Genomic DNA, 24,307 nt, shown 5'->3' with positions numbered 1-24,307 from the left:
ATGAGGATACAAAGTTACTTGAGGCAGCTGGGCCTGAGCAGGCATCAGAGAGAAGGAAATCAACCAGGCTGGACAGCTCCTCTGCTGGGAATATGGAAGAATGAAAGTTCACGATGGCAAATGCTCACAGGGAGCCTCATCTGAACTAGGAACCACCCTAACACTGCAGAAAACCTGCTCCTCCCATCATTTTTAGACAAGAATTCCCCCAGAGTCCTCACTAAAAGTTCAGCAGCCCCTCCCTGTGCCTCTGCTGCAAAGGAACTTCAATGAACTTACATCAACCCCTGAAGTTGTTTGGTTGGTCACTGTGTCTACTTAATTAGATTATATAAATTCCTTGAAGAAAATATTAAGTCTTACTTAATAAATACTTCTGTGGCACTTACTACCTTGTAGCATGGTTCTAAGAACTTATAAGTATTTACCTACTTAATCCTCATAATGACCCATTAAGACAGGTGCCTGTAACATACCCACTTTATCTAGGCACAAACTGAGGCACAGAAACACTGTATACATTGGTGACACTGCTGGCTACCAAGTGGCAGAGCTGGCTTCTGTTCTCATGCAGTCTGACTCTAGTCTGTAATTGCATCACTACACCAACCGTTTAGGATCTCCAGGGTCCCCAAGACGTTTCCAGAAAGTCTCTGAAGCAAAAACTATTTTTATAAAAATACCAAGACAATTGTCTCTTTCACTCCCATTCTCTTAACAAGTGTCCAGTGGAGTTTTTCAGATGATTTTGTAACAAATTAAATACCAAAGTTAATATGAGAATCAAACTGTCTTCTATTGATTCAGACAGTTAAAAGACTTGCAAAAGTAAAACCAATGTCCCAACTCTCACCAAATTTGTTGTTCAAAATGTATTTTCATTAAAAATGTTATTTATGCTAACATGATTTTTTAAAAATTAATAAATATTTCTTAAACCTCTTTAATTTTCCTTGCTGACCTGGTATGACCCACACATGTGAAAGCTACTTGGGATCCTCACTAATTTGTGTGTAAAGGAGTCCCCCAGACCTCCTGTTCCACTCGTCTTAATCTCCATGAAGTCCAGCACAGCATCTGCTCCCAAATGGGCACTGCTGACCTGAACTGACCAGAGCAGAGGTCACTGCACATCACCCATGGGAGAGCGGACACTGGGGTGAAAAAAATTTCTGAAAGAAACTGAAGAAATATTTATTTCATGGAAGAACTGGGTGGAGGGCAGGAATCCACCTGTTCCAGCCTATTACTCAAACCTAGAGGTCCATGCATGCCCTCTTCCTCCCCCTCACCTCCTCAAACACTGCCAATTTATCACCAAGTTTTGTCACTTTTTCTTGAGTCCACCTCTTCCCAACCCCATGCCTCCACTGTATCCAGGCCACCATCCTCTCTTACCAGGGCCTCCACAAAAGCTTTACAACAAATCTGTCCGTGTCCACTGTGACCTGGTAAAGCAGAGGCCTCATATTCCTTCCTTAAACCACTTTCAAGATTTCAGATTTTAGAAAGGCAAATGAAAACCATGATTAGATACCACCTCACATTAGGATGGCTACTATTTAAAAAAAAAAAAACAAAACTATTTGCCTGATTGTGAGGATTTTGACAAATCAGAACCCTTATGCTGGGCTGGGGCTGTGCCTCAGTGGTGGAGCGCTCCCTTAGCATGCGTGGGGCACTGGGTTCGATCCTCAGCACCATGTAAAAATGAAATAAAGATATTGTGTGTCCACCTACAACTAAAAAATAAATATATACTTTAAAAAAAAAAAAAGAACCCTTATGCACTGCTGATGGGAATGTCAAATGATACAGCCACTATGAAAACAGTTGCGGGGGGGGGGGGGTCCTCAAAAAACTGAAACAGAATCACCATATGATCCAGCAATTCCACCTGAGAATATACCCCAAAAAACTGAAAGCAAAGACTCAAAGAAAAAATTCTGTACTGTGTCTCATCAACAAATGAACAAATAAATAAATGGCATACAGAATTACCAGGTATAAGTGTGTGTGTGTGTGTGTGTGTGTGTGTGTGTTTGTGTGTATGTGTATTAGTGCATATACCTACATAGAGAGGCTAAGTACTAGAGATTGAAATCAGGGTCTGAGACATGCTGGGCAAGTCCTCTACCACTGAGTTCTATCCCAGCCCTACCATGATATATGTTACTTAACCTTAAAAAGGAAGGAAATTGCTGGGCTCAGTGGTGCACACCTGTAATGCCAGCGGCTCGGGAGGCTGAGACGGGAGGACCGCAAGTTCAAAACCAGCCTCAGCATAAGTGAGGTGCTACGCAACTCGGTGAGACCCTGTCTCTAAATAAAATACAAAACAGGGATGGGGACTTGGCTCAGTGGTTGAGTGCCCCTGAGTTCAATCCCTAGTATCACCGCCCCTCCCCACAAAAAGGGAAGAAAACTGACATAAGCTAAAACACAAATGAACCTCGAGGACAGTCAGTAAAAGACTGACTGATTCTACATTTATAAAGTTCCTGGAGTAGTCAAAATCACAGTGTAGAATGTTGGCTGCCAGGGGCTGGAAGGGAGGGAGGAATAGAGAGTCACTGTTTGTTGAAAACTGTTTCAGTTTCAGTTTTGCAAGATGAAAGGAGTCTAGGAGGTGGGTGACTGCAATGGCTATGCAACAATGTGAATGTCCTTAACCTGTCTGAAGTTACACTTAACAGTAGATTTGGGGGCTAGGGTTATGGCTCAGTGGTAGAGCACTAGCGAGATGTGCAAGGCCCTGGGTTCGATCCTCAGCACCACATATAAATAAATAAAATAAAGTTACTATGTCCAACTACAACTACAAAATATAAATATAAAAAAAAAGAGTAGATTTTGTTAATCTGTATTTTATGATTTTTTTAAAAATGCAAAAAAGTTTGAGATTAGACTCAGTTCACTGCAAAATCATCCTCCTTAGCAGGCAGCAATCAAACAAACTGGAGAGGTAAGTGGAAAAGGTTCCAAATAACTCAATGTAAACAGTAAAGCCACTTAGAAGAACTTGAATGGAGTTTGGGCTGAAACATAAGCATCTCATCTTACTGATTGTCTGAACATTGTCAGGCAGGTACCTTTATATGTAAAATTTGAAACATGTAACTTTCTGCTTTGCATTTAGTAACCAATGCAAAGTTCTCTAAGAAGTCTCTTGGAAACACTCTAGACTCTAAGGAAACATTTTCTTTTCTGAAAAATAATTTTTTTTTCAAAATTTTTTTAAATGTTGATGAACCTTTATTTTATTCATTTATTTATATGCAGTGTTGAAAATTAAGCCCAGCTAGGCAAGTGCTCTACCACTGAGCCACAACCCAGCCCCTGAAATATAATTTTTTAATTAAATTATTTATTTATTCTAATTTCTTATATATGATAGCAGAATGCAATTCATTTCATATTACACATATAGAGCACAATTTTTCAAGTCACTAATTGTACAAAGTATTTTCACAGCATTCGTGTCTTCATACATGTACTTAGGGTAATGACATCTAACTCATTCCACCATCAGTCCTACCCCCTTGCCCTCTCCTCTCCCTTACCTCCGTCCCCTTTGCCCTATCTAAAGGTCCTCCATTCTTCCCATGCTGTCCCCATCACCATTATGAGTCGGCATCCTCATATCCTAAAATATAATTTTAAACTCAAAAGATTACATCCTAATTGGCTGGCATGGAAAACTACAATCAAACTGAGGGCCTTATCTCCTAACACACAAACTGCCTATTTGACAGGCAGAAGGTGCTCACAATCTGTTTCTTTTCTTTCTGACCAAAGGCAAAACAATTTCCTCAACATCTGAAATACCTCTGAAATTGACATATATCTGAAAGTCAGATTTATGGCTGATGGTCTCCTATAATCACTGTGAGTGAAAACATACAAAGTCTAGTATCAAAACTATCACAATGAGCCAGGCACAGGGGCACACACCTATAATCCAAGCAACTTATGAGGTTGAGGTAGGAGGATTGAAAGTTTGAGGCTAGCCTGGGCAACTTAGCGAACCCTGTATCAAAATAAAATAAAAAGGAATATAGCTCAGTGGTACACCCCTGGGTTCAATCCCCACTACCATTAAAAAAAAAAGAAGAAAAAGTCACACTAGGCACCAGTGGCTTGGATAATAACCCTGGAGACAACAGGAAGACACACTATTTCCCCAGAAACCAAACTACTATAGATGGGATGGGAGTGGTCAATCTGATGTGGGCAGCAACAGTTCCAAAACAATCCCCAAATCAAATGCAGCCAGCAGAAAAGACCACCACTACTAACTGCCTTCTTTTTTAAAGGTGCCAGCCACATCACCAACACTGGATGGCAGAGGATGGCCCTGAGGGGAAAGGCTCAGCCATGGACAACTGCAAGACCAAAGTCATCCAGAGGCAGACTTCAAAATGCAACAAGCTAGAGCAATAGCTTAACCTATTTATTTATTTATTTTAAACTTTTTTTAGTTGTAGATGGACATAATATCTTTGTTTATTTTTATGTGGTGCTGAGGATCAAACCCAGTGCTTTACACGTGTGAGGCAAGTGCTCTACCATTGAGCTACAGTCCAAGCCCTTAACCAATTTATTTTGCTGATATGTTCCTTTATATATTTATGTCAGTATAAATAACACACGTTTTTTTTAGAGAGAGAGAGAGGGAATTTTTTTAATATTTATTTTTTAAGTTTTCGGTGGACACAACATCTCTGTTTTTGTATGTGGTGCTGAGGATCGAACCCAGGCCACACGCATGCCAGGCAAGCACGCTACCGCTTGAGCCACATCCCCAGCCCCAACACACAATTTTTTAAATCTAAGTATTGGGGAGATCCTAAGTGTTAAGAAAGTATGCTATGACAGTTCCCCTACAATCCATTCTCCACATGGCAATCATAGTAATTATTTAAAAACGTAATAGCTGGTCCCAGGGGCACAAGCCTGTGATCCCAGATACTCTGAAGGCTGAGGAAGAAGGATCACCTGGGCAACCTGGCAAGATCCTGTTTCAAAATAAAAATAAATAAATAGTAATAAAGTCAGGGGATGTAGCTGGGTGGTAAAGCACACCTGGGTTCAATCTCCAAAAAAAGATATTCAAAGAGCAGACACCGTATTAGGAGGCTGACAATGACTCCTCTTCAAACATTCACCATGACATTCACCGAGAGCCCAATAGAAGTACCGCAGTATGCTCACAGTCCTGGCCCTCAAGGAGGTCCTGTTCCAGTTGAGGTCAAGAGGACAACAGTCAAATGCAAAAGTGCTCTGTGGTCACAAGATCCACTGGGAGAAGTGAAGCCAGGAAGGACTGAGGGGCCTGCACCGCACTCACATAAGTTAGATGGAAGAGCCTCTGGGGGCCCTGAAAGCCCTTGAAGAGAAAGAGGAGCAGCCATGCAGCTATGCAGGAGGCGTGCTGGGCATGCACTTGGCAGGCTCAAGGTCAGCAAGATGGAGGTCCAGGCAGAATGTGCATGGGGAAAACAGCAGAGGAGGCCAGAGGTGGGAAGGGGTCAGACTCCATGTGCCCAGAGGCAGGGGTGGGGGCACTGTCTCTGGGAATCCAAGGAGGGTTAGGTCAGAAAAATGATGTTACCTGTCTTACATTTTTAAATTACTGTTCTGGCTTCTATGCAGAACAAAAATTGCAGGAAACAAAGACAATCAGCAAGAGGACTACCTAGGGAGTAAGAGGCAGGGAGAGAAGATGGTCAATGGCTGGCCTGGGTATGAGCTGCGAAGGCTGACAAGTGGCAGATCTGGGATCTGGAGCAAGCTCTCAGGGTCTGCTGCTGGCTGGACCCAGACTGGGAAACCACGTGGAAAAAGGGAACACCTAATGTGGTACCATTTCCTCAGCTAAGAACAGGGCTGATAAATTCTTCCTGATATAACTTTCTCCTATAGTTGTTAAATAGGATGGTACAGTCATCCCTCAGAATCCATGGGGTTGGTTTTTGGGACTCCCCCCATACCAAAATCCATGGACACTCAAGTCCCTTATATGAAATGATATAGTATTTGCATAAAACCTACACACACCCTCTCATATTCTTTAAATCACTTCCCGATTACTTATAATACCTAAGACAACATAAAGACCATGTAAATAGTTGTTCTATTACACTGTTTAGAGACTGACATATACTTAACCGTACATGTTAAGTACAGAGGATACACACCACCACACACACACACACACACACACACACACACTCACTCACTCCAGTATTTTTTGATCCAGGGTTGGCTGAACCACTGATATGTGGACACAAGGGGCTGAATGAATATGAAAAGTACTTTTATAACAATGGATGAACCTGCTAGGCATGATGTTGCCGGCCTGTAATCCCAGCAACCCAGGAGGCTGAGGCAGGATGATTCCAAGTACAAGGCCAACCTTAGTTAGCAACTTAGCAAAACCCTGTCTCAAAATAATAAAGAGGGCTGGAGATGTAGCTCAGTGGTAAGGTACCTCTGGGTTGGATTCCCAGTACTCTAATAATAATAACAATAACTACAGGCGAAGATAAATTAATTATGGTACACTCCTAACGGGAATCTATAGAGTAATCAAATGAATGAACCACTGCTCTATGCAACAATGTGGATGACTCTCCACATTGCAACCGAGAGCAAAAGCAAGATGTATAGAAGTATAGACTGCTGGGCTGGGGTTGTGGCTCAGTGGCAGAGCGCTTGCCTTGCACATATGAGGCAATGGGTTTGATCCTCAGCTGATTAAATGAATAAAAATAAAATGAATAAACAAAATAAAGATATTGAGTCCATATGTAAGTAAAAAACATTTTTAAAAAAAAGGAAATATAGACTGCTGCTTCCATGTATACAAAGTTTAAAAACAAGAGTAATCCTTGATGGGAAGAGGTGGGGATACAAGAAGACTTGGAAAGGCATAGAGATCTCCCAAGGGGCTTTAAAAAAAAATTCAATGCTAAGTTCCCAGGTATTATATCCATGCTGAGAAAATGCATACTTACAACTGGGGGTAATGACTTCACAAATATTTATACTATACTTTGAAACTTATGTTAAACATTGGCTTTTGTATGTTTCAAATAGAATATAACTTTAAAAAATTAATCCTACCTATCCTTCAAAACCCACTGAAAATACTATTCCTGGAGAATTCTATGATCTTTCAGATTTATTGAGAATTCAACAAAAATATCTTATATAAACACTGCAGTTATGATCTACTGAATTAAAAAGGTGGTATTTTAACTGAAAATGTGTTCATGTGTATATTCCAATATGAGGAATGTATGAGGAAACCATTTAAGTTCTCAAAGGAAATCATATTCAGAAATTTATTTCAAGTGTTCAGTTTACCTTAAAGATAGCTGAACTTAAGAGCTCTTGCTTGATTTCAAATCCAAATCTAACCTGTACTACATTTTGCCTATGCAGACTCAAGATACATCACTTAATCTCCGAACTTCAGTTTCCACCTTTTTTTTTTTTTGTATCAGGGACTAAACCAAGGAGTGCTTAATCACTGAGCTACATCCCCAGCCCTTTTAACTTTTTATTTTGAGACAGCGTCTCACTAAGTTGCTTAGGCTGGCCTTGAACTTGAGATCCTCCTGCTCAGTCTCTTTTGAGTTGCTAGGATTACAGGTGTTTTCTACCATGCCCAACTTACCTAAGTTTCTTAAGAGCAGGGATTTTCATTACTTTCCTACGTTCAAATATGAATATACAACCAGTGTGATTCCACATCATGTACAACCACAAGAATGGGAAGTTATACACCATGTAAGTGTAAGATGTCAAAATACAATCTACTGTCCTGTATTCCCAGTGTCTAAAATGGTGCCTGGCCCATAATAGGCTGTCTTTAAATATCTGCTGAATGAATGAAAGAAAAAGTGAAAAATACTAGAAAAATGTGCTACACATAAAATCAACAATTTTCTAGTTAATATTATCTTTTTATGAAATGGGATCTTGCTATGTTGCCAAGTCTGAACTCAAATTTGAAGACTCAAGTGCTCTTTCTACCTTAGCCTTCCAAGCAGCAGGCTGCGCTGCCACACAGCGCCCAGTTTATCACTAGCTTTAAAAGAGCACATTCATGGAACTGGAAACTTTCATGCTAAGTAAAATAAGCCAACCCCCACAAAAAAACCAAAGCAGAAGGTTATCTCTGATATGTGAATGTACACAGAATAATTAGGGGCATGAAGCATAAGAAGTTCATTGGATTGGACAAAGGGGAATGAAGGGATGGTAACAGCAAAGACAGCAGATTCAACTGGACATAACTTTCCTACGTTCCTATATGAATACACACCAGTGAAACTCCACATAATGTACAACCACAAGAACGGGAATTTATACTCCATGTGAGTATAATATGTCAAAATATGCCAAGAGAATGGCTTTGTGCAATCCACTCTTCTGGGCCAGGGTTGTGGCTCAGTGGTCGAGTGCTTGCTTAGCACGCATGAGGCACTGGGTTTGATCCCTGGCACCACATAAAAATAAACAACAAAAAAAAACTATTGTGTACACCTACAACTAAAAAATATTTTTAAAAAATATTATATACTAAAAAGAACAAATAAATTTTTTTTAAAAAAAAGAGCACATTTCACTATTCTTGAAAAAAATATGAGTCACCTTAAGCATGGATGCCACTTTCAGCCTGAGATGTCAAATGCAGATGTTCTATTCAGTGATGTAAACAGACAAAACATCCCTGCTCACTGCAATGCCGCTTCAAAGAAGTTTTCCAAGACAGATTTTCACTGTGCTGGGATCCCCCACCACCTCCACAAACCCAGGTGAAAAAAAGAGAAGGAAGGAAGGGAGAGAGAGAAGGGAAAGAGAGGGAAAAGGAAAGCGGAATGAAGAACCAAGACTAAGTGATACGTACTATGGACTGCAAGAGACAGAGGAGGCCCATAGAAGGCTCCCCACAGGTAAGAGAAACGGGGAGTGTTTCTCCTGGAGCAGGCAACACTCTTCAGTGGACTATCCATTCTTACAACGGAGATACCCTGGGACTGGTTTAGCAACCTGAGGATCCCCAGGGAATATATGGACAGGAAGCTCCCAAGAGAATGGCTTTGTGCAATCCACTAATCTGACTACTAAGAGACGCGGGAGCAGCTCAGTGGTAAAGCTCCATCCCCTTTGCCTGGCACACAAAAGGCCCTGAGTTCCATCTCCAGCACTGGGGGTAGGAAAGAAAAACCAGCTGTGACCTCATTTTTATCACACAGAGAACATATGAAATACATGCTAAAAATAGTCTCAACACAAAATATTATCAAAACATTATTAGGCATTCTTTCTTTGCTTGCTCTACTTTTCTACACTACACATAAAAGACTGCTATACTCTCCTTTAAATTCAACAAAAGTCCTATATATAAGAATGTTGTTTTCCCATGTCACAGAGGGGGAAAAAAAAAGCATAAAAAAGGAACTTCTAATTCCTCAACGTACACCCCAAACCACAATTTAAACCCAAAAACACTGACCAGGAAATCTCATTCCTAGAGTTTTTCTTGTCCTGTTTCAGTTCTGATTTTACAAATGTCATTAAAATAGGGCTTTCCCCTAAACTGTCCCTATCTGATGTGGCACCCTTACCTTTGTGTTCCTGATTACCTAAAATCAGATTTCAAACAGTAAGGGCCACTGTGATATCAGAAGAAGCTAAGACTGGATCAAACTTTTCCTCTATTTTTAGCAGTCTGAGGTGGGGGAATCCATAAGATAGTGTTTAAATATAGTAAATAGTCATTCTAAGAGAGTATCTTATATTTCCACTAAAAGAAAGTAAATTCCAACATAAGAAAAACACCTGAACTCTTCAGGGAGGTCTCCTTCTAAAGATATCACCTATTTTAGTGTTGGTTTTCTTCAACTAAGCTATATCCCCGACCCTTTTTATTTTTTTGAGACAGAGTCTCACTAATTTGCTTAGGCTGGCCTCAAACTTGCTATCCTCCTGCCTTAGTCTTGGGGCTCTCCACACCTGCACAACTCAGCCACACCAACAGCATGCGTGCATGCTGTGGGCGCGTTCACTTCCACACACACTGAGCGAATGCGGCAAAACACATTAACTGACCAATCAGGCCATTCATTCAAGCTTCCTGCAGATCTTTACATTTTCCGAATAAAACAGTTAGAGAAGACTCAGACCCAGCAGCGTGTCTGCCCTTTGGCAATGCTTAGCTGCCAGGGTGGGCATGGGGCATGGGGCAGGATCAGCCAGGGCTGTCAGGAGTGAGGAGAGAGCAGCGGAGGTCAGGGAGTGTGCACAATGGTGGTTATGCCAATGCCAAGGAAGCCCTGGCAGCACTTGTGTTCTCAGTTCCTGCTATCTTTCTGTCCCTAGGGTCAGAAAAAGGACTCCTGTATTCTTAAAATAAATCTCGTTTCTCGCTTGAGCTGAGTGCGCTATTCCATTATTTCCTGCAATGAACACTGTGATGCTCCAGAGCGGCAATCTGCAGAGTATCAGCTTTTATTCTTTTTTTTTTCCACTATTAAGTTTTCAGGGTTCAAATTCACCTATACTAGCTGCATATTAGTGTCACAGATGAATCATCCCTGCAAGTAATTCTGAAAATCAGCAGTGCAGTAACAGTGTACCCAGGACCTCAGTGTCTTCTTCAGGCCAGGCAGCAGTGAAGGAGGGATGGAGCAGCTGTTGGGGCTGAGAAGGGCACGTGCGCCTGGATGTGGTGAGACACCAGGCATGAATGACAGGCTGGGACAAGTTCTGGATGGACGAGCTCAGAATACCACCCCAAGGCACTGAACTTCTTCATGAAGGCAAAGAAGAGACTTTGAAGGATTTAAGCAAGGGCAATGTGGTCAGACTGGTTGCTTTAAAAAACAGATCATTCCAACTATTATACAGAGAAGGGACTGAGGCAGGACATAGCCAGCCCAGTGATGGGGATGTAGAAGAGACCATTCCAATGCCCCTGAATACCAGCAGAGTCCAATGACAAAATATAGTTCAGAGAAACAACTTCAGAAGGGCTCAAATGAGGACATCCAAGCATCACCTGAACAGATGTGGCTAGATTTAACAACGGATTTTAAAGTACCTGGGACAGGGGTTTAAAATCAGGGACCCATGAAGGCCACAAGGGCCTCCAATTTTCTTAAGATTTTCAAAGAGGTCCCTAACCCAAAAAGGGTTAAAAATCACTCTCAGGAGTGGGTGGGCTGCATACCCTTCACTTGATCCTCCATAAAAACTTGCTCTCAACAGAAGTCTTGATGGGCACTGAGCTGCAGGGAATTGCAGTGGCTCCAACAGAAACCCAGAGAGCTCCAGGCAGGAGGAGCAGGTGAGATGCCATGCGCTCTTGGTGAGCCGCCCTGGGTGAGATCCCAAGGAGGCAATCTGGACGCCATCAGCCTGAACATGTCAGTGACTCTAGGTACTGAGAGGTCAAGACCCCAGCTCAAATAAAAATCTAGTTCACGCCCATATCCTGAGCACACCAGAACTGATCCTGGACCACTGGAGGCACTGAATATCGGGAGAATACGTGAATGCCCAAGAGTAGGGCACTCATTCATTCAGTCACCAAATACATCTTGATCACTCTGACTTCCTGTTTTGTGACAGTGAAATGTCCGTCGATCATGTCCAAGTGTGTGCAATCATGTCACTGTGTCTGGTTTCTGAGTCACGTCACTGTTGGCTGGCCCTGACATTTGGACCCAATATTCATTTTAAGTACAACTGTATTAAATATTTTTCCAGATCAGTGTAAGAGTGTTGTACAATTAAAAACAAAATGAGATGTGTTGTACACAATTATAGAAATGTGACCAGTTGTCTGTTCCTCTCCTCTAATCTCTTCCTTTATATCTCACTCCAAAGGGAGGATTTAAAGCCAGGCACAGCAGCTCCCACCTGTTATCCCAGCAACTCAGGAGGCTGAGGCAGAAGGATGACAAATTCAAGGCCAGCCTCAACAACTTATAGAAGCCCTGTCTCAAAATAAAAAAATAAAATAAAACGGACTAGGAATAGAGCTCAGTGGTGAAGTATCCCTGAGTTCCAACTTCCAGTACAAAAAATTAATTAATCGATTAACTTTAGAGATGTCTGGAGGTACAGCTCAGTGGTAGAGCAGTTATGTAGCACACATGATGTCCCTGGGTTCAATCCCCAGTACCACAAAATATATCAATATAAAATAGGAAACAGATGATAGAAATAAAAGATTTGCCCAGAGTCTCTTGGAGGATTCTAAAATACCCAAGAGGATGAGCCCTAATCCCTTAAAAGTCAAGATGCTAATTTGACACTGGTGTGAAGAATGGCTTATTTTCTGATGATCACTTTTGTACTATTTCAACAACCACCAGAACCCCAGGGGGTGGCTTGACTGATTAACCGTTGATTAGTTATTACTATAAAATAAATGCAATGTCTAAATACTCAGGATTGACTCCTAAGCTTCTGAAGCCAACGTCTTTGGGGAAAGGAAAGAAATTTTTGTTGCTCTGTTTTATAAATCGCTATGAGGTAACACTCATCTTCCACTGGAAAGACCTGACTAGCGAGCGGTACTAAACCCGCTCCTGGACACACAGGCCCTTCCACTTCTCAGGGTCAGGCCTTAGCAGGTTCTTCCACTCCCTATTCAAGCAGGTCCTCAGCAAACAAGCTGTTAGTAAAGCCCCCAGGGTAGCCACCTCTCTCTCTCAGATAAGAGGGGCCTTTCCTGGGCCTGTCCTGAGGACCTTGCCCCAACCTGCATGCCAACTGGACTTTGTGAAGGAAGTACAGGCAAAGAGGCTAAAAGGAAAAGCGAACCCAGCAGCCCTGTCTACAACTCAAGATGCCTAGAGAGGTCAGTGCCACACGTGCAGGGGAGAGGTGAGGAGGGAGAAGACAGGCAGGAAGGGATGCTTCTTAGCATGAAAGTCCAGCCTGCTGGCCTTTACTTCTGGCCTTGCCCTAGGCTGCCACATCTCCATAGACTGACATGCTCCAATGCATCAATCACCCAGGAACTGCAGGAGATTGATGCTGCAAGTTCTTGACCAATTCCTAGACGAGAGGAAACCTGGTAGGCAGGTTCAGCTCCCCACCAGCCTCTTCAGAAACTCTTCAGGAAAGCTGCTGCCCTGGGCTATAACTATTACCCACTTCCCCTCCTGGCTCTGGAACAGTGTTTCTTCATGCCAGAAACACAGAGAGCTCTGGCAACAGCATTCTTCCGACTCTCAGAGGAGTGCAGGTAGGCTATCATGCGACATCTACCCGCTGGCAACATGCTGCTATAGAAGGGAGGTCAGCTCCTCCAGACCTCTACCTGGGCCCTCAGGCCAAGCAGACCCTCAAGGTGCTGCTCACTGAAGTACCAAGTCCTCCCTACTAGCAGCCACATCTTGTCAATTAGTCCCTCCAGCACAGACCAGGGGGTGAGGATTGCTGTCTTCTGCCCCGAGGTTTAGCAGATAAAAGCTCAGCGCCAGCACCTCAGAGTCTGCCCATGGACTAACTACCTCCTGCTCGGGGCTCAGGGCAGCAAGAAAAGCAGCTGAAGTGGTTCCCCAGGTGCCAGATCAGTGCCAGCTTACAGGTGAAGGATGCAGCATGACATCTGAATCCCCACTGCAGGAACCCCGTCACCACCATCACCCTCACCCAGCTCCCCACACCCTGCCAGCCACCGTCCCACTCCTATGCCCAGCACCCTGCTGCTCAGCTCCTAATACCCTAGCACCCTCCACATGGCTCCTGGAGCCCACTAACCAGCTCCCCACACCTCACTCTCCAGCTCCCCAATGCCCACAGTCCAGCTCCACACACTTTCTCCAACACAGGTTTTAACACAAACACAACAGTTCAATAAGCCCAGAATCCCCTGGCCCCCAGTAACAGGGAGCAGGCCCACCAAGCAGCTGAGCAATGTTATAGGACAGAGTGGAAAGAGACAAGGGCAGACAGGTGTCACCCTGCCATCCCAGCTTTCCAATCATTTTCTACTTCACTTTCCAGATTACTCATTGGACTCCAAATATATTTACTCCAAAATTATTTTTTTATATTTATTTTTTAGATGTAGTTGGACGCAATACCTTTGTTTTATTTATTTATCTTTATGTGGTGCTGAGGATCGAACCCAGGGCCTCACACATGCTAGGCGAACACTCTACCGCTGAGACACAAACCCAGCTGCCTAAAATTATTTTAAAGAAGCCAGGTATGGTGGGACAATCTGTAACCCCAGAGGCTCTGGAAGCTGAGGCAGGAGGCCAGCCTAGGCAACACAAAGACACTGCCTCAATATAAAACTTAAAAAGGAAGGGGGATGGGCTGGGGCTGTAGCTCAGGAGCAGAGCGCTTGCCTAGCATGTGTGAGGCACTGGGTTTGAGCCTCAGCACCACATAAAAACAAATAAAATAAAGGTATTGTGTCCAACTACAACTAAAAAAATAAATATTTAAAAAAAATAAAATAAAGGCACTCGGTCTATCTACAACTACAAAAAAAATTAAAAAAAAAAAAAGGAATAGGGATGTAGCACCCCTGGGATCCATCCCCTATACGGGGGGGAAAAAAAAAGTTTCCCTGACTTCTTGGCATTTTGCTGCAATTGTCCAAATGAACAAAGCCAGGCACAGCAAAAGTTAGTGACAATCACAACCAGGTACAGAATTTGTAGGACTTTGTGCCAAATGAAAATGCAGGACCCCTTGTTCACATTTATTAAGAATTTCCAGACAGCAACAGCACAACATGAAATCAAACATGGAGCACACTTCCAACTTCAGGTCTCACCTCCACAGAGCTGGGCCTGGTGATGAGCACAGACACAGGTCTGGCAAAAAACCGTGACTGACATGATTCTGAAGAGTGCCCAGAATGTGACAGGAGCTTAATATGATTTGCTTGGACATCCTCAGAATTCAGCTCCCAAAACAGGTCCATAAAAGCAAAGTGCTATCCCCACCTAGTCCAAAATATAATTAAAGCACCATGATACTATTAGACATCTAGAACCTATACCAAACCCTGGCAGGGAACAAAGAGACTATGTGCACTGAACACATTTCATGATGTTTAATTAGAAAGCTAATGAAGTCAAGGGGAACACTTCTCAGTGCTAGACCCAACCTCTTGCTAACCTCAATACTGTCTTTAAAGAACTAGACAAGAGGGGCTGGGATTGTGGCTCAGTGGTAGAGCGCTCACCTCGCACGTGAGAGGCCCTGGGTTCGATCCTCAGAACCACATAAACATAAATAAATAAAATAAAGATATTGTGTTCAACTATAACTAAAAAATTTAAAAAAAAAAAAAAGAACTAGACAAGAGACTGACATATGGCAGCTGATAAGTAGTTCATACAATGACATTAGGTTCAGAGATTGTTTCCCCCTGCTGGAAGAGAAACAATATCTTCAAAAAGACAAAATAAGCCATCTGATTCAAAAGAGTCGCCTCAGGTTCACTCAGGGATGGGGAGGTAGCTCAGTGTTAGAGTACTTGCCTACCACGTGTAAGGCCCTTGGTTGGATTCACAATATACAAAAAAAAGTATTTCAAATGTCCCCACTCTTCCTTTACCCTTTTTGTACCTTCAGGCCACCCATCATTCCACATTTTAGAGAAAGGAAGGAGGAAGTCCACCAAGTGACAACAGTGTGAAACAGTACAAAAGACAGCTCTAAGATGAGAAGAGATTTTAGGAAGTACAATGGGTCCCTGGAGAGAATTTGAACCTGAATTTATTTGCTTCTAAATGGTAAGACACCATGACTTATGCTGCTGACATTATTGCATGCAAAGGGTTTGTTAAGCCGCAACTAATACTATAGTTATCTACAATTCAATCTGACTTGGGAAAGGAGAGCTAATACATCCCAGGAATCCTCTCTGCCAGGCCCTCCAATAGACACCTGACGTAGTACCGCAGTGAGCTGAGGAGCCATGCAGAGACCATGCTCACACAAACGAGGAAACTGAGGCTCAGAAAGGTTAGGCACTTTGCCCAGTGTCACCAACTGGCTAGTCCAAATAAAACCTTGGATTTCTGACTCTGAATTACAATTTTCATATTTCTTTTATCAAGTGTCTACCTTAAAATAACTAAAGTCATGTAGCAACAAAAAAATTACTGCAATACAAGAATTGGGAATCACAAAGACACACTGTCTATTCTAGTCAATCATGCATTTGACAAATATTTGTCCTCAGCCATTCTGTGCCAAGCCCTGTGCTAGAAGTTGGGTGAAAATCACTGAATAAGAAAAGCCGCAACCCTGTGTTCCAGCAGGGGATATACCCAGTAAACAGCAATTCAACGCGCTGTAATTGGTATGAGGACAGGAAATGCAATAATAATGAAACACCTTTCCTATCCTTCCTCCTCCTCTAGCTGCTGCTGCTGCATAGCTGTCTAGGACAGTTTGGAGTCAAACACTTGTCTGGGCCTGTTACTCGCATCTCAGAATGCTTGAGATCAGCAAGCACCCACCAAAATTGGATTTGGCACCATCTTCAGTTTTTCTTCAATGGTTCTCCTATTCCTATAATAAGTTTCAAAAGAATGAACATAGAGTCTGCCCAGTGGAAGAAGTAAATGAAATATGTGTCCTCACCACTGACTTTTCCTTTTATGTATATGTTGTAGGTGAACACAAATACATTTATTTTATTTTTATGTGGTGCTGAGGAGCAAACCCAGTGCCTCATGTGTGCTAGGCAAGCGCTCTTATCGCTGAGCCACAACCCCAGCCCCACCACTGACTTTTCTACATGCCAAAATCCTGATCATCTTTAAGAACCAACTCAAATCCTCCCAGACTCTTCTCCAGCATTTCCCATCGGATCAACTGCTCCATTAACAGTACTCCCTTTACTGAAAGTTCTACTTAGTAAACAACTTGTGTCTCCCGCACTTGAGACAAGCTTCAAATAAGGTAAAGACCATATTTGAAGGCATCTCCACATGTTTATCTTTTAGTATCTAGGAAACATCCAACATATATTTGTTAAAATTAAACAATAATACTTATATTCTCTACCACTTACATATTTGACAGTCAGGTTTTTTTTAAACTTTAAAAATTAACTATATCTGGGCACGGTAGTGCACATCTATAATTCCAGCAACTAAGGAGACTGAAGCAGAAGGATCCCAAGTTCAAGGGAAACCTCGGCAACCTACTGAGACACTGTTTCAAAATGAAAAACAAAAATGGCGGCAATGTGCCTCAATGGCTAAACACCCCTGGTTCAATCCCTGAAAAAAAAAAAATTAATTATATTAAAAATTAACTATATTAAAACCCAGTGTTCCTCAGGTTATGACTCAAAATTTTTGAAACCCAAACCCTACCAGGAATAATCTACAAAAGTGTCTCTTCACCTATTTCCTACCTTGGGAAAGGGAGAGAAACAGAGTAAACATTTAATAAATATATACTAAGTAAACAAAGGAATTAGTGATTGAAATATGGAAAGATAAAATTTTAAAGGATATGCTCCCAGCAACTCAGGAGGCTGAGGCAGGAAGAGGGCAAATTCAAGGTCAGCCTGGGCAACTTAATGAGACCCTGTCTTCTCCCCGAAAGAGGCAGGGGGGTGCTGCTGGGAACAGAACTCAATGGTAAGAGCATCCCTGGATTCAATCTTCAGTACCACAAATAAATAAAAGGATGTGCTCACCAAGTATTTTCTTCTTTCTTCTCAAACTCATGGCTTACACCATCTTCTGATGGCTCCCAGAATATACCAGAGCCGACGCCTCACTCCTGAGCTCTCTCCTCTCCTCCCATTCTCTCTTGACCTTGTCAGCAATGCCACTGGTCTTGGGGAGACCAGTCCACATCGCAGATCACATTGCCAAATCACACGGTCATGTCTTGCTCCTCATCTAGCTTGCTGTACCCATTCGGCAGAGCTGACCGCTCCCCTGTCACAGTACCTTCCTCCTCAGATGACAGGTTGTTGTGTGCCCTCTTTTTTCCTCCTCTCCCCGTGGTTGTTCCTTATCAGTGTCATTTTCTGGGTCCTCTTTATCTCTGGACTTTAAAAAGCTGGAGTGGGTCACTACTGAGTCCTCTGCTCTCTTCTGTTTATGCTCACTCCCAAGCAATTTGGTCATTTTTGAGATTTTAAATATACTGACAACGTCCAGATTTGTATCCCCAAACCCAATCTTCCACCCTGACTGCAAATCCCCATAAAATAACCTACTTAATATTTCCATGTAGATAATAGACAACATACTCACAGTATCTTCAAAACAGATAACTTCTCCCTCCAAATTTTCTCTTTCAATTCTTCCCATCTCAGCTGACAATTCTTTTTCAAGCTTCTTAAACTAAAACTCTTGGTTATACTGTGGCAGAGACAGCTGCTTGCATCCTAATACAGCAGGCCACCCATCTGGATGGCCATGTAACTAAGTTCTCACCAAAGAGATGCAAGCTGCTACCGGAAACTTTCTGATCCTGCCCTCTGCTTTAGTCCCTTCCTGAAGACTGAAATGCACATTTCCTCATAGGAACTGGAGCACCAATGCTGGACTGCAAAGGTCAGTGCACAACACAGCATGAGTCTGGCTCCACAGTAATTGGGGTGTCACTAAACCAGCTCCCAACCTCCTACCCAGATTTGTACTCAAAGGGAAAATAAGCTTCCATCTTGTTGAAGCCATAATTACATTGTATCTCTGCTGCAGCAGCCAAATCAAACTCCTTATATATAGAATCTGGAACCTAGAAGTCATTGACCTTAATAAAATAAAAATATGTGACTTGGCTTAGGCATTGTTATTGTTTAGATCTAAAAATGTCCCTCAGAAAGCTCATACTTTTAGCAAAGCAGCAATCTTAGCGATGAAAACACTGGATTATGAGATCTATCACCTCATGTGTGGACTAATTCATTTGATGGATTAATAATCTGAATGGACTATTGGGTGATAACTGTAGGCAGGTGGAGCATGGCTGGAGGAAGTAGGTCACTGGGGATATGGCCTTGAACTGTATCTGTCCCTGACCCTTTCTCTCTGCTTTGGAGCTGCCAGAGCTGAGCAGCTTTCCTCCACCACCTCCTTCCACCCTAACGTCCTGCCTCACCTCAGGTTCAGCACAATGGAGTCAGATGACCATGCACTGAACCTCTGAAACCGTGAGCCCTAAACAAATTTTTCCGCCTCTAAATTGCTCTGGGCAGGTATTTTGGTCACTTAGACAAAAAGCTAACATAGGAGTCAACATGGGCATAGATACTGCAGGATGGAAGGCTGGTGACCCTTATTAGGTCTATGACATCTTCGAAAACAGCCCACACGACAACATGGCCTATAATTCTAGGGGTGCTGGCTGAACAACTCAGGATCTGGGTGCATGCCACATGAAGGAAGAAGTCCCCCAAGCACGAGGCAGACTAGAGGAACTGCTTGCCCACCTGCATGCAGAGATGAGGAGCACAGGGCTGCCTAATGGATATCCAGGTCTCCAGTAAGTTTATGCAGAGTCTGGTCAGTCAGGGCTAAGCAGAGGAAAAAAGCCAACTCCCACAGCAGGTGCAGGCTGAACTCTGGAGAAGCCACAGGGTCTCAGGAAGGGGACAATGCCTGCTCAAGTGCCAGCCCCAGAGGAAAAGAGACACACAAAACTAGTCAGAGATGGCACACACCTGTAATCCCAGCAGCTAGAAGGCTGAAGCAGGACAGCAAGTTCAAAACCAGTCTCAGCAACTTAGTGAGGCCCTAAGCAACTCAGTGAGACCCTGTCTCTAAATAAAATACCAAAAAAAATTAAAAAAAACTAGTAAGAGGATAAAGCCAGAGGCCACAGAAGGCCAGGGACAAGGGAGGACCTCCAAGAGATCAGATCTAGGGCTGCAGCTGGGCTCCATCAAAAACCCACACCAGGGGCTGGAGATGTGGCTCAAGTGGTAGCGCACTCGCCTAGCATGCGTGAGGCATTGGGTTCGATTCTCAGCACCACATAAAAACAAAATAAAGATATTTGTGTCCTCCTAAAACTAAAAAATAAATATTAAAAAAAAAAAAAAAGAAAGAAAGCCACACCACTGCTAAATCAATGGCCTCAGACCAGGGTTGGGTACAGCTCATGTGGAGCTGCCCTTATCAGGAAGATGCAGTGTTTTAGATTTGGGAAGAAGGGTCTAGAAAGAAAGGTATACTGTTCTCCTCTTCTAACTTCAGCTGAACACACAGCTTTTATTTCTCAGTCTTCCCAGTGGCTGGGGCCAGATGACAGGTTCTGGCCAGTGAGAGGTGAGCAGGGGCAGTCCAAGCAACTTCCAGGCTGCGCCATCAAAGCAGAGCCTGACCCCTTTCCCACCTCCTCTGGCTAAATGCAGACACAAATGGACCAAAAGACGGATGCCATATTAGGGAAGCTGGTTTAAGAAGAGACAGTGGCTGGCCCCTAATGAGCATAGAACTGCCATTCCAGCCCTAGCCTCCCACCCAGACTCCTATTTAGAGGCAAATAAACATCTGTCTGGCTGAAGCAGCTATTTCAGGTCTCTCTGCTGTTCAAGGATCAACCCAATAACAACCTGACTCATCGGCCATCTCGACTCCACTCCCTCACACCCTACATCCCACCCATCACATCACCCAGTCCTACCAACTCTACCCACAAAATATCTATCTAGCATCTGACTCTTTCTCACCTTATCCACCACTAACCCTGGTTGGTGGCCCCCATTATCACCTCTCACTGGGACCTCTGCAATAGCCTCCTAACCTCTTCTCTGTGCACTCTTATCCATTCTCTTCATAGCAGCCAGAACAATTTTTTTTAACATATCAGAATATACAATTCACAAAGGCAGAGATTCTGTTGGCTTTGTTCACTGGTATGTCCTTGCAGTCTAGAACAATGCTACACATATACTGTATTTCTTCTTTGTTTTGCGGGGGGATGTTGGTATTGGGAATCGAACCCAGGGATACTCTCCCACTGAGCTACAATCGCCTACCCTCTTTTATTTTGAGACAAGGTTTCTCCAAGTTTCCAAGGTTGGTCTCCAACTTGCAATCCTCCTGCCTCAGCCTCCTGAGTTTACAGGTGAGCATCTCCACACCCAACCAGATTCTGTATTTTAAATAAGATGTCAAGGATTACAAAGCACACCATTATTTTTTATACTGCCAAGAAAAAAAATCCTAACCATTAAACCACAAAAAAAATGCCTAAACAGAGGAGAACAGTGTTGTAATCAGTTACACCAGACTCTTTTTGCTTTGCAATTTATTTCTGAGCACTGTGAAGTGCCTCTGACCTTCACTGGTCTCCTGGGTATATGTTCAGGTCCACAATATGATGTAGCCTCACAGAACTACGGATTTCTGCCTTTAGAGAGTCCCTGACACACTTGGTTGTTGCCTTGCAATAAAATGTGGAATCCAAACGTTTAAAATTATATGTGTGTATGTGTGTGTGTGTATTTTAGTTGTAGATGGACACCATACCTTTATTTATTTTTTTTCTTTATTTCATTTATTTATTTTTATTTGGTGCTGAGGATCGAACCCAGAGCCTCACACATGCTAGGCGAACGCTCTACCGCTGAGCCACAACCCCAGCCCCCATTTTTTTTATTAATATTAAATTGACACCCCACAGCTATTGCCATCCCTCTCTGCATATAAAATAACATTTCTTGCATTGTTAAATCAAAGTGTAATTTTTTTGAAGACACTTAAAATGGAAACTAAATTTAACAGGTATACACTCAACCGAAGGGGCGATAATATGGACAAGTCTAAGCAGGTTTGCACATAATCAGGAAATGTGTCAATTCTGTCACAACCCCCACCTGATCAACAGTAATTATACAAGCCATAAGAAGTAACCCACTTTCAAAGAAACAGGCGGGGGAGAGATCTCAGAATCGACTGAAACATAGGAGAACTCAATGGCTTTTGGCTGACAAAATGAATAATTTCATCTCCTGCCACTGTGCACCCTGCACAGCAGACCCCAAGCACTCTTGGCCTCCTCCTGTTCTTGGAACAGGTTAAGAATGTATCCACCCCAGGCTGGGGTTGTGACTCAGTAGCAGAGCGCTTGCCTAGCATGTGCGAGGCACTGGGTTCGATTCTCAGCACTGCATATAAATAAAATAAAGGCCTGTTGACAACTAAAATAAAAATAAAAAACAAAAACAAACAAACAAAGAATGTGTCCACCTCAAAGCCTGTGCTACTGGCTCTTCCCTGTACCTAGAAATATTCTTCCCCCAGACAATTCCCTATCATCCCTTGAATTCTTTTCAAAAGCCACTCCCTAGACATGTAGCTCGGTGCAAGGCCCCAGATTCCATCCCCAGTAATGCAAAAAAAAAAAAAAAAAGCCACTTCCTAAACTGGACATAGTGATGGGTGCCCCGAATCTCAGCTCCTGGGGAGGCTGAGGCTAAAGGATTGCTTGAGCTCAGGAATCAAAACCAGACTGGCAACAGGAAACCCTATTTCAAAAAACAGACAATCACTTAAAACTACACACACTCTACATACCCCATTGTCCTCCATCCCTCAGGGCAACTTTATTTCCTTCACAGTACTTTTTCACCAATGACATCTGATGTGTGTGTCTATTATCTGCCCCTCCTACGGGAATGAAGCACCACAACTGGTGCCCGCATGTGTCCAACAGACGGCAAGAAGCAACCTGCAAATATTCTGAGGGTGCCAAGCTCGTGGCATGGGCCTGCAATCCCAGGGACCCTGTCTCAAACAAAAAAATCTTAAAAGGCTGGGGATGAGTCAGTGGAAAAGCACCCCTGGGTTCCACTCCCAGCCCCCCACCCCCACCCCCCCAAAAAAAGAAAGTAAGTATCCTTGAGGCACTGCTTGCAGACAGTGTCCCTCCTAAATTGCACTGAAGTGTTTGTGAGAAAATGCACTCTGAAGAGACCAGGAGCCTTCCTGACTTCCCTCCTCCCCTTCAGAGTTCAGGGCTTTGCGATACACTCCACCCTCAGTCCTAACAACTAGAGAGTAAATGTGGGGTTTCCATGTTCCATCCGCTCTGCTCAGATTATTGCTGTTTAGAAATTAGTTTAGTGAGGAAACTGGAAACTACAGCCAGACTCTGAATTACAACCCAAGTTCCACCACCTAGCAGACCAGTGCCTTTCAGCAAGCACTTAATTTCATTAACCTCAGTTTTCTTATCTGTAAAGTGAGGATAACAACACCCATTTTGCTAAGTATACTTAGTACATGCAAGAGCTCACTGCTTGTCAGCTAACATCTCTATTATCATTCCCTGTCACTCATCTAAAATGAACAAAGGAGTTCCGTGGCCCAGGCCTGTAATCTCATCAATTTGGGAGACACAGGCAGAAGAATGCTGGTTTGGGACCAGTCTCAGCAACTTAGCAGGGTTCTGTCTCAAAACAAAAAAATAAAAAGGGCTGGGGATGGAGCTCAGTGGTAAAAGCGCCTCTGGGTTCAATCCCCAGTATTAAAAAAAAAAAAAAAGTAGAAAAGGGGCCTGGAGACCACATCCCCTCTCCTACACTGTTTAAGAAGAAAAACTGCTGTAAAACACATAGTTAACCTGGTCTACTGTACTGGGTGGAAAGCGAGTTTGGGTCCTCAGGCCTGTCACAGGACCCAAGAGATTTAAAGAGGTGGAAACTTCAGAATAGAAAAGCTAAAATGAGATTGAGTCATCTTTTCAAAGATCCAAAACAAAACTCATTTTTCTTCATAATCTGCTCCCGGTCTGGAACTCCTATCCAATCCCAATCCATCCTTCTCCTTTTCTTTCCTCTTCTGAATACTGAAACTGTATTAACAGGTCCTCCATACTCCTGGTGTCTCCATTCCCACTGCCAGAGCCTCAGTTCAGTGGACCCCACCCTTTTCCTCCTGGGGAGCAACAAGAGTCTCCTAATTCATCTTCTCATCTGCAGCCATGGTCCCACAATCCTCTTTCACCCTTGCCAGTCCTTTTCCTCATCCCTTAAAATCCTTCAAAGTCTCCTTATAGTCTTTCAGAGCCTGTAATTCCTGCATACTCCCTGGGTGCTCCAGTCCCACCATGGGGTGCTGTTTCCTAAGCTTCCCATGCCCACAGCCAGTTCCCAGGGCCCTTTGGGGGACAACTACCACTCAGCACACATACCACTTTTTCTCCAAAATCTTCACTAAGACACTGCTCACCTAGGGTCCCTTCTTACCTTCCTTCAGTGTCTTATGAATACCTCTGAAATAGCACTTGGCATTATGTTGTAATTTTTAGATCCCTATCTATCTCCTCC

General features: G+C 43.1%; 1 protein-coding gene across 5 annotated transcripts in view; it reads right to left on the bottom strand.

Annotated features, from left to right (window-relative positions):
- The window catches only part of Ube4b (ubiquitination factor E4B), a 114,121-nt gene that overhangs the window by 86,126 nt on the left and 3,688 nt on the right, over window positions 1-24,307 (bottom strand). The window lies entirely within an intron of this gene.

This window comes from Marmota flaviventris, chromosome 10, assembly GCF_047511675.1.
Source record: "Marmota flaviventris isolate mMarFla1 chromosome 10, mMarFla1.hap1, whole genome shotgun sequence".
NCBI lineage: Eukaryota > Metazoa > Chordata > Mammalia > Rodentia > Sciuridae > Marmota > Marmota flaviventris.
Note: the sequence above shows the minus strand (reverse complement) of the source record. Positions and strands in the feature narration are given on the sequence as shown.